This window comes from Chanodichthys erythropterus, chromosome 3 (assembly GCF_024489055.1).
Source record: "Chanodichthys erythropterus isolate Z2021 chromosome 3, ASM2448905v1, whole genome shotgun sequence".
NCBI lineage: Eukaryota > Metazoa > Chordata > Actinopteri > Cypriniformes > Xenocyprididae > Chanodichthys > Chanodichthys erythropterus.
The window spans coordinates 61,324,242-61,335,299 of record NC_090223.1 but is presented as its reverse complement, the minus strand read 5'-3'; the positions used below and the strand labels follow the sequence as shown (position 1 = coordinate 61,335,299).

The 11,058-nt window shown below is 35.3% G+C and overlaps 1 pseudogene; it reads right to left on the bottom strand.

The window, feature by feature from the left end:
* Window positions 1-11,058, bottom strand: part of LOC137005162 (zinc finger protein 271-like) — a 97,044-nt pseudogene continuing 85,986 nt past the window's right edge.

The window sequence follows — 11,058 nt, the reverse complement described above, 5'->3', positions numbered from 1 at the left end:
TCATTTCAGACTGTGGAGATGTGGTTTCTCCTCTGCATGGATCTTCATGTGTATCTTCAGGTGACTTTTAAAAGAGAAACTCTTTCCACACTGATCACACGTGTGCGGCTTCTCTCTGCTGTGGATCATCTCATGTGTTTTCAGAGATGATGACTGACTGAATCTCTTGTTACACTGTGAACACTTATAAGGCTTTTTTCCAGTGTGAATCCTCTCATGTCTTTTCAGAGTTGATGAATCACTGAATCTCTTGTCACAGTGTGAACACTTGTAAGGTTTTTCTCCAGTGTGAATTCTCTCATGACGTTTTAAATGGTTTGCTGTAGTAAAAGTCTTCTCACACTCAAAGCACATGTACTCTCTCACACTAGTATGTATTTTCTCATGTTGATGTAAATAACACAGATGTGAAAAACTCTTTCCACACACAGAACATGAATGTGGCTTCTCCTTTATATGAACTCTCAGATGTTTCTTCAGGTCTGATGACCCTAGAAATTTTTTGTCACATTGATCACATGTGAACGGCTTCTCTCCAGTGTGAAATTTCATGTGTTCCTTAAGATTTCCTCTTTGTGTGAAACTCTTCCCACACTGATCACATGTGAACGGCTTCTCTCCGGTGTGGATCCTCATGTGTTCCTTAAGATGTTGTTTGGTTGAGAAACTCTTCTCACACTGATCACATGTGAAGGGCTTCTCTCCAGTATGAATTCTCATGTGAACATCAAGACTTTGTTTGGTTGAGAAACTCTTTCCACACTGAGTGCAGTTTGTAGATTTCTTGGCTCTTCTTTTCTTTAAAAATGTATTTTTAGTCTTTGAGCGACTCAAAGGTTTTTCTCCAGGTTTGTCTTGATGTTCCTCCTCCACTTCACTCAGTTCTTCACTCTCCTCCTTTACTTCCATCAGCTCTGAAATAAAAGAGAAAAAAGTAATTTCACTTTCAGTAAATCAAAATAATTTAAAGAGAGAAATATTAAGTTAAAGGTGATAAAATTGAGACTTGTTGTGATAGACAACTGCTACAAAACATTACGATCACTTTGATGCATTTGCATAAATTAGTTGCAGATGTCCCTGAAGGCCTGTACACACCGGGACGACTATTGCACGCATTTATCGCCAGTGTTTTTGTGTTCACACCCAAGCGATTTTCACTGGTGATGCACAGTGAACGTGCAAATTCACTCCCTGACAGTATGTGGCGCTTGTGCTTAATGGTAGTGCAAATAAACATATTTATGTTATTAATAAAGTTAAATAAGATAAAAACGCAGATAATAAATGCCATATAAATGAAGATGGTAGTCAGAAACAGTAGTGCAAATAAACATTTATGAAATAGACATTCTCAACTATATTTCTTGAATGTAAAAAAAACAAAAAAACAGCCAAAATATAGAAATACACATCTATCGGTATGGCCAAGAAGTGTCAGAGCATGATGGGAGGACAAGAAAATAATCTCAATCCATTGTCTCAGTTTTTACACAAATGAATGACTGCATTCATCAACCCTGTTACCAAAGTTACTGTAAGAAGAGATTTTGCTCAAGTTACACTCACAACCCTATCAGTCATCCTGGAAAGATCATTTATTTCATACATTTTGGTGTTTACTGTTTATTCCTAAAAATAACAGTGTTGAAAACTGTATTGAAAATGCCTAAATTCTAGAAACACTCCTGGAAATAGTGAACCAGATATGAAACAAATGTAAAATACGTAAATATTTAGATTGATCTGATGTTGACAATCAGTATGACAGTTTCTCAAACTTCCCTTTACTGATCTAGAAAAGAACATTATGTATCATTTCATAGTTTAACAGCGAATCTTTCTAACATGAATGTTGTCGTTAAAAGTTCAGTATGTATTTGATAGTTTATCTAAATGTGCAAGAACATGAATGTTGTTCAGCATCATGAATGAATGAAGAATAAACACCAACCTCTTTGTTCTTCAGTATGTTCAGTGTGTTTCATTCTGCAGGGTTCTGGATCACTCGTGTTCTCACTGTCCTCTTTAATAAACTCAGTCTTTACTGGTTTCAGCTCTTCCTGATGCTCTGATGCTCTTCTGATGGGAATATTCCAACATTTATTGATTAACTGCAGTGGGAGGAGCTTCACTGACTGAACTACAGATTGGTTGGAGGAGCTGATCTGCCCAAATCAAAAATATCAGTTACTGTGTTTGTTTTTATAGGGTTTTAATTTTTAGTATCTGCATCAAATTAAATGTACAAAAGCAAATTCAAATAGAAAACCCATTAAATGCAAGTGTCTATTTTAATGTTTCAAATTACTTTTGTGAAAACCAAATGTTTTAATGTCATTATCATTTAGTGTAACAGAAATATTTAAAAATGAAACAACATTTATTTTGACCAGTACTTAATAAAGTATATAAAGGAGTAAGAGATCATACTAAATTGTGTTATATTTTAAAAGTATAAAGATTTAAAATGACAATTAAAGAGTATTTTGATCCTTCAATACAGTGTTTGAATGTCAGAAAATGATTCTTATTCTAAATATGCCTGACAAATTGTTTTCTTTCTTTTTCTTTCTTTGTTTTGTTTTGTTGCTATATTAACCCCTTTTGTATTTCACTCTTAAACTAATTGCATTAATCATTTATATCCATCTATCGTAAAGCAAATGAGGAAGAATTAGAAACAAAAAGTTATAAATTAAACTTTATTTTTTCTTCCTTAAAATATTGACAGATGTCTAGAAAAGTTGTAAAGAACTGTAAGAAAAACAGTTGAAAGCATAAAGACTGAAATAAGCAGACATAAACACCACAAATCCCCTCAGTCTGCAGACAGCAATGAAATAAGCTTTAAGTGTCAATTTACAGCAGATCTGAAGACATCAGCATAATAAATGAGGTGAAAACAGGAACTATTGACATGAAATAAAGAGTGTTTCCAGCAGTTTCTCTGTTAATATTGATGATCCTCAGACTATCAACACTCATTCAACAAGACATTCAGACCATTAGCAGATCATCTCACTTTATTCTGAGTGTTTGCTGTTAGAAACACATTATTGGAGTCCTATAAACTGCTCTACTGAAAGACAATACTGTTATTTCTCACAACATGACATGGATAAAACACCAATAAAACACCATCATCTTCATCAACCACTGCTGCTAAACAACTACAGCAATATGATAGATATGAACTGAAAGTTTGGTTTTCTAATAAAAGTAAATTGATTGCAGTAGTGAAATTAGATCAGAAGAGACAATGATCACAAAACCTTTTGAAATAAAGAGCAGCACAAAGTAGGGTTGTCGTCATAATACAGAATCATCTCATATTTAAGATATCAAAGCAGTGATCTGTATTAAATCCTCTCTAATCTACATGTGGCCTATACTGGTGATTATACTGGAAGAATTAAAGTGTGAACTCAATGTAAATGAAATACACTAAAATGAGTTTTCAGAAATATAAAACTACTTATTTTATTGGATGTTACAAAGCAGTTAAAACTTAAATCATCTTAAACTCTATAATCTAGCATTATCCAGCAATATTGGAGATGCTGTTACTCGTCCCTCGATCATTTATCTTCTACACTAATGCAGTTCAGCATCTGAGGAAGCCTTTTACTCCACAGACTCACATTCTGGTTCATATTTCTGAAAACTTTTATCTTTTTCTTTCACAAGCTGGACTAATAACAGCTGCCATCATGAGCTACTCTCTGCAAAGTTAAACTTCCCGCCACTGTCAGCATCCAGTCTGGATGATCATGTGATGTATCAATAACCAATGACAGAGAGCTTTACTTAAACTGAACCTCAAGACAGAAACACACACATATATATATATATATATATATATATATATATATATATATTGCAATATATATTGCTATACATCATCAAAGGCCTAAGATTTTATTTACCACAATTAAATCAATAATTCAGTTCAATGAGGAAGCCTCGGCTGAACTTTATGAGAAATGTTTTAGTTTTTTTTCTGACAATGTGATAGTCATTTGTTCTTCCTTCACTTCACAGTTCCCAGATCTGACTCTGAATTCGCTGGCTACTCCGGTGCTTTTATCATTTTCAGCATGTTTCTTTAAAGGATCTGGGTGATCTGGTTAACCGGATGAAAATAACTTCCGCCTCACTTGATGTTCCCTCAGAGTTTCTTTCTCTGAAATTGGTCCCAGTTTTCAAGTGTTTATTAATTCATCTTTGGATGCTGGGTTAGTCCCAACACATGCTCTACAGGTGAGCCTGATATGAAACACCAAAAACAATCCTGAGGAGTTTAAATGTGGGATGTCAAAGTTCAAAATGAACAAAGCTCATATTAATCTGCAGATTACACAACATAAATATTACAAAACACACACAAATGTCACATATACTGTCAGTCGGTGTGTCTTTTAATCATTCAGCTTTAACCCTGTGATTATTCAGGTAGCGTCAGAATAGTCAGATCTGCCTCAATCATAAAGTTCTGAAGATCTTCAGGAATGATGGAGACTCTCTTGTGCTTCTTTTCTGAGGCTCAGTTTAAGTAAAGTCTCACAGGAGACGGTCATAACAATAAAAACACTTTTTTATTGGTCACGACAATACAAAGCAGATAAAACTTAAATCAGCTTAAGCTAAAAAGCTCTATAATCTTCACTTAATGCAGTTCATCTGAGGAAACATTTCACTCCTCAGACTCTCATTCTGGTTTATACTTATGAAAAATCATTTTAGTGTATTTCATTTACATTGAGTTCACACTTTAATTCTTCCTCTCTAATCTACATGTAGCCTATACTGGACAAACTGATCTGTAGAGTTTAATACTGAGCACTGCTTTGATATCTTAAATATGAGATGATTCTGTATCATGACAACAACTCTACTTTGGGCTTTGTGTACTTTTGTGATCATTGTCTCTTCTGATCTAATTTCACTCCTGCAATCAATGTACTTATTATCAGAAAATCAAACTTTCAATTCATATCTATCATATTACTGTAGTTATTCATCTTTAGTGGTTGGTGATGGTGAGTGTGTGTTGGTTTTTGCATTATTAATGTCATATTGTGAGAAATAACAGTATTGTCTTTCACTAGAGCAGTTTATAGGATTTTCTCACATATCATGACTCCAATAATCAGTTTCTAACAGCAAACACTCAGAATAAAGTGAGATGATCCTCAGACTATCAACACTCATTCAACAAGACATTCAGATCATCAGCGGATCATCTCACACTCTTTATTTCATGTCAATAGTTCCTGTTTTCATCTAATTTATTATGCTGATGTCTTCAGATCTGCTGTAAATTGACACTTAAAGCTCATTTCATTGCTGTCAACAGACTGAGGGGATTTAATTACTACAAATATGTACATTTATTTCTGTATTGATGCTTTTAACTGTTTTTCATACTGTGTAGGCATCTTGCACTTCATTCTTGTGGTCCCTCACCTGCAGAAGACTGTTCTACAACTTCACATAGATGAACCGGTGCTATCTGAGTGACATTCCAGCTTCTGTGATATCTGGAAATATGAGATGAAAAGGATGTTTTTACACTGAAAGTTTCAGAACATCCATCAAAGGGACAAGTTACAGTCAGCCCCTCTTGTATGTGGCTACTCAAGTGAGACACAGTTGGCAAAATGCAAGCTGGAAAAAGAAAGAAAACCACTAATTTAGATGATCTGTAACTGGCTGCTGACACGCATGAACAGCAAAATCAGGACTTTCATGAGAACGTACCTTGCTCATGGGTGCAATATCCAATATTTAATGATGCATGAGGTTGGAGGAATGGCTTCAAAAACCCCATGAATCACACTTTCCCTGTTGTGGAGAGGCTGTTTTTGAGATGCAATACATCACAGTCCCACCAGAACCAATCCTCAGGAAGACACTCTCTGCACCTAGAGAGAAAATAAAAAAAAACACTCTAATATAATACATTATTTCAGGTGAATAATTTAAGCTATTGCAAATGTACTTTGATTTGATTTTACTGCACAGTAGCTCAGTGTTTAGCACTATCACCTCACAGCACAATGATCCTTCATTTACTTTTCTCATTAATGTGGTTTTCATCTGGGTATCCAAGTTTTCTATCATTCCACAAGACATGCATCTTAGCTTATAAAGCTCGCCACTGAGCATTAATTCTCAGCAAACCGACCCTGGGTAATGAAAGTTTAATATTATTGAAAACCAAGCTAATAACAGCAGGCTCGTGGCAAAGGCAACACGAGGGATGAGCAACAGCCTCTTCTGCGATAAGGCATTGTAGATGGTATGGTCTTGCCTCTTTCCGCTTTCTGCTGACGAAAACACCATGATGAAGCAGAGCTTCACCACCAAGCGTCCTCAAACTTTATTTAGAAAACAACTCTATTTAAAAACATGTTCTCTGATTATGATCTGTGCTGTGTATGAATACTTATCCACTTTTTCATGAGAAATGCTGTCCAAATGTCCTGTTTGTCCTGATGACGTCTAAAGTTAAATCGTGAAATATATATATTTTATAATGTAAACAACTAACAACTTTTATTTTTTGTTTCAGATGCTGCATGAGATCATGGACGACCGGCACAGATGGTCCTCAGCCTCACATCTCCAAGACAGGCCTGAGGAAGGGACAAAATATTATAGTGATGCACAGAATGATAAAAATGTGGAGGATGTAGATCATGTTATACATTGTTAAAGATCACATACATTTTATTTTATGTTATATTGTCTTGTGCCACCTGAAAGAAGAAAAACATGTGTAAAACGCTAAACAAAATCTTGCATCTTAGAGACAAAGATGAAAATGATGAAAATCAATAAATAATAAAATAAAGTGCTATACCATATAATAAAAATAGGACTTTTGAGGTAATGCAGTCTGTAAAACATGTTTTTGCAAAGGACAATCCAAAGGACACTTGTATACACTAAAATATAATTTTGCCTCCCTTCAGTTACATTTCAATAACTTCTGTTTAGAAGATGATAGATTAAAAAAAATGTTCTGGTACAAATTGTCACCCAGTGGAATCGAAGAAAACAATCAGCAGGTTCCTAGAGCAAACAGAATCTGAATTACAGATTTTCGAAGACAGGATTTTGAAAAAAAAAAAAAAAATTTAAGTGCTTATTACAGTATTTTAAATGCATACAATGTTATTTCTGAAGTATTACAATCTGATTTTGTTATTTTGAGGGGTTTTCTGTACAATGACACCAATATTTTACATTTCTCTCACTGTATGTGTGAAGGGTGAACATTTAAACTTTGGTATGTCAAATTCAGGTGGAAATCTTAAAAAAATACGCCTCAGAGTGGAAGAGGTTGTCCATAGTGAAATAAGCTAGCTAGCTGCAGGTTAGTGTTAACCTACATTTCATCAACATTTAATCAGTGCAGGGAAACATTTAGCAAGATATTCATATTAAATCTTTGTCCATACCCCTTTTAGCAGACTTAACAACAGATGAGTCAGCAGCACCCCAGTCTCCCCATAACTGCACCCCTCCCTGTCCCAGTGAAGAAGGCGAGTCAGACTGAGCAAGGTCTAGTGATAGCTCTAACATGGCATGGCTATGGAGATAAGGGATATTATACAGACATAATGCCCACAGCCTTAAAAACAAACTGAGAGCAAGATGTATGGCTGAACTGCCAAAAACGTGTTGAGCTGTTATTTGAGAGAAAAGGCTTATTGCTTGTTGTTGGGATATATGTGCAGTTATGTTCAAAAATCTGCTGTTTTCATTGTTTTGATATGATGTTAATTTATTTTGATTAAACCGTTAATATATATTTAGATATTTTTTTTTAAATCTGTCATTAATTTTACAATAAAAATACATGAGTTTTTTCATATTAAACTATGTTATTCCCTTAACTAAGACGAGTTGATACATACCTCTCTCGTCTCAGTGCGTGCACTAAATCGCGAAACTTTGTTAGCACTTAGCTTAGCCCAGTTCATTCAATAGGGGCCAAGCAGAGAAGCTACCAAACACCTCCACGTTTTCCCTATTTAAATACAGTTACTCGAGTAGTGTAACTCGACCTAGGACGGTGACACAAAACAAAACGTTGCGCTTTTCTAAGCGTGTAAAATGGATAACTATATTGTATGGCGGAATACCATAGCAAGTGCTCGGGAGCACTTTGACTTGGCGCAGTAATATCTTCACTCGTGAAAAGTCCTCTCACCGGCCCCCGCTCCCTCTCATCTCCGTCAGTAGAACCAACGTGACCTGCACCAGTAGTAATAGTTTGAGCAGAGTTGACCAAGTATCAGGTTGTAGGAAGATAGTTTGTGGACAATCATGGTTATAACGTGCACCGTAAAGGGTTGTGATAAGAAGGAGAAGGTATATAGTGCCGTCATGTTTCACAGAATTCCAGCTCACCACATACAGCGGAGAGCTTGGTTAGCTGCTTTGAACAAGAATCCAAAAACACCGTTGATGACTCTGAAGAAGTGGCGTGTTTGCTCCGAGCATTTCACACCGGAGGACTATACCTGCACAGGAACACGCCTAAAGGATGAGGCTACACCGACAATATTTAAATCACGAACACAACAAAGTGGATCAGCACCCAACGCTGTAAGTGTACTTTTGCATGGTATTTGGTTGTCCTGAAAGTGTCAGTAACCTTAGCTGAGTAACATAAGTTCGCTGTGAAATCAGACAGGCAATAAGAAGTGACTGTTTGATTTACATAAGGACTGAGCTCAGAAATAAAAATGTAGTATAAGCCTAAAACCGTACAAGCCCGTAGTATAACGTTATAGTGTCAACAAATGTGATTCTCTGTATCACGAGACTGCAAGGTTACGTTTACCATGCTAATACCTTGACTAATGGTACGGGGAGGGTATTTTTGTCTCCGGTGAAACACTGAAAGAGTAGGCTACTGTCTACTTATGTAATACCCTGTAACAATACTTTATACAATACAATACTTACTGGGAAGAATGTAAAAAATATATAAATATACATTTTGGTAGTGTTTTTATTTACTTTCCAAAAAAATAATTCTTGTCATTGTTATTTCTGTCATAATTGTGTCAATTATTATACAGGCAGAGTTGAATGACATACAGCAAGATCATCAAATCACAGGAACAACAAACAAGCAGTAGTCCATATTCTGGCAGAAAGAACAAACTATGGTCATGTTTTTTGAGCAATGCATTAACACTAGAAGTCCCAGAGAGCAGCCATTTGGCTTTTCTACCTATAAAACCCGCAGGACAGCCGATGGGCTGGAAGTCTTTAGGCTAATATCCTTAATCAGCTGTGAACAGTTGCTTTTGTTATGTAAACAATGTGGGGCCATGCTGAGCCACTTCAAGGAAACTTGTGTTTCACTTTGCCATCTTAGGGAGAAATCAACACACATGTTTTTTTTTTCCTTTGTTGCTGAGATCTATTGATAAAAATAGTACAAAATAAAATAAAGAAACCAACCATTTGTACACATATTTACAAATAATATTAAAAAGTGAGTGAGTACATTCCAGCAATCACTCACAATCCTGGCACTGCCTGGTAATATATTATAAATACATTTTGTATATATTCATTATATATTAATCTTATATTTGAAATACATCATAAGTCCATTTTTAAAAGTGTTTGAAAGATGGGTTCAAGTGTACTACAAGTGGTAACTAAATACATTTTTCTATACAGAGATAGTATGTTAAAAGCACATTTTAGTTCAAATTCATGGTGTCTCAAAATAGCACAGTTGAGTACACTTAGATGTTCTTAAGATTATCTTAAGAAGTACTAAAGAAGAGCTTTTAGTATATTAAGTACAAAATAAGTGCACGGAAATAGAGCACTGTACATTATGGAAGTGTAAAAGTGTACTAAAATAAAGTGTATTTTACTGCACTTTTTTTTTCACCTGGGTAGACACTCCAACACTTTCCGTTTGCATTAAGATTATTTTTATTACCACACTGGCAGATATTGATCATTTTACTTAAGTAAAATGCACTTAATTTAGATCCCCCCAGGAAACAAGACTAAATATCATATATAATTTTCTCATATAGAAAATCCATCTTGATTTAAGATTTTCTTTTAAATTTACTTGAAATAGGATAAAAAAATACTTAGTATGAAAAGCATTTTTGCAGTGTGAATGAGTGAGTTAACTTTTTAAACATCACTTGCACTCCCTCATTTCAGGGTTAACATACTCAGAGTTTTCACTTAACCTCCTTTCTGAAACCGGCCCATGGTCAATCAAGTTCTCTGCTTTTAGCAGCCCTCCCTCCCCCACACATACAAACAAGCCACCAGCAACCATTCACACACACACCCCTAACCCCCCTGCAGATTGCTCAGGTAATGACCATATTTACACATGAATTGATGCTAATGATAGCCAAAAGACTAGCCAGTTAGCATCCACTTGGCTAAAGGAGGGTTACAAATCTCTGGGACTTCTAGTGTTAAAAACATTAGCTCTGAATGGATGCTGGACCAGTACTGCCTCAAAGAGCTGAAAATGATAAAAACCCATCAAGATATGCCTTGATAAACAAGAAAATGACAAAATTATTTCATTCCAATACATTCCCTTGCTTCCTTTGCTGCAAAGCTGGCAAGGAATAAGATGTCTGGGATACTCTTAATAGAGCTCAATCTGAAAATGATGAAATTCTCACAGATGGTGAAATGTTTAAATCAAACAAGCACATGATCTTGGCACTATACAGAGATGGATTGTGGATTAAATGTGCATAATGTTATGTTTGGTCCGGTCTGTGCTAGCTTGAGATCTGTAAAAATGTTTTCTGATACCTTATGTGTATCGAATTCAGGGATAAAACTTTTTTTTTTTTGGTGTCTCTTCACATTTACAAATGTATAATTAATGAATTATTTAAAAAAAAAATAGATTCCACAAAGGTGTACAGCAAATCTGTATAAAATAGTTATCCCCCTAGAGGGGGATACCACACCCAGCAGGCCCATCTCCTTCAGAACTGTTCTTTAGTACATGTAATGATTTAACACATT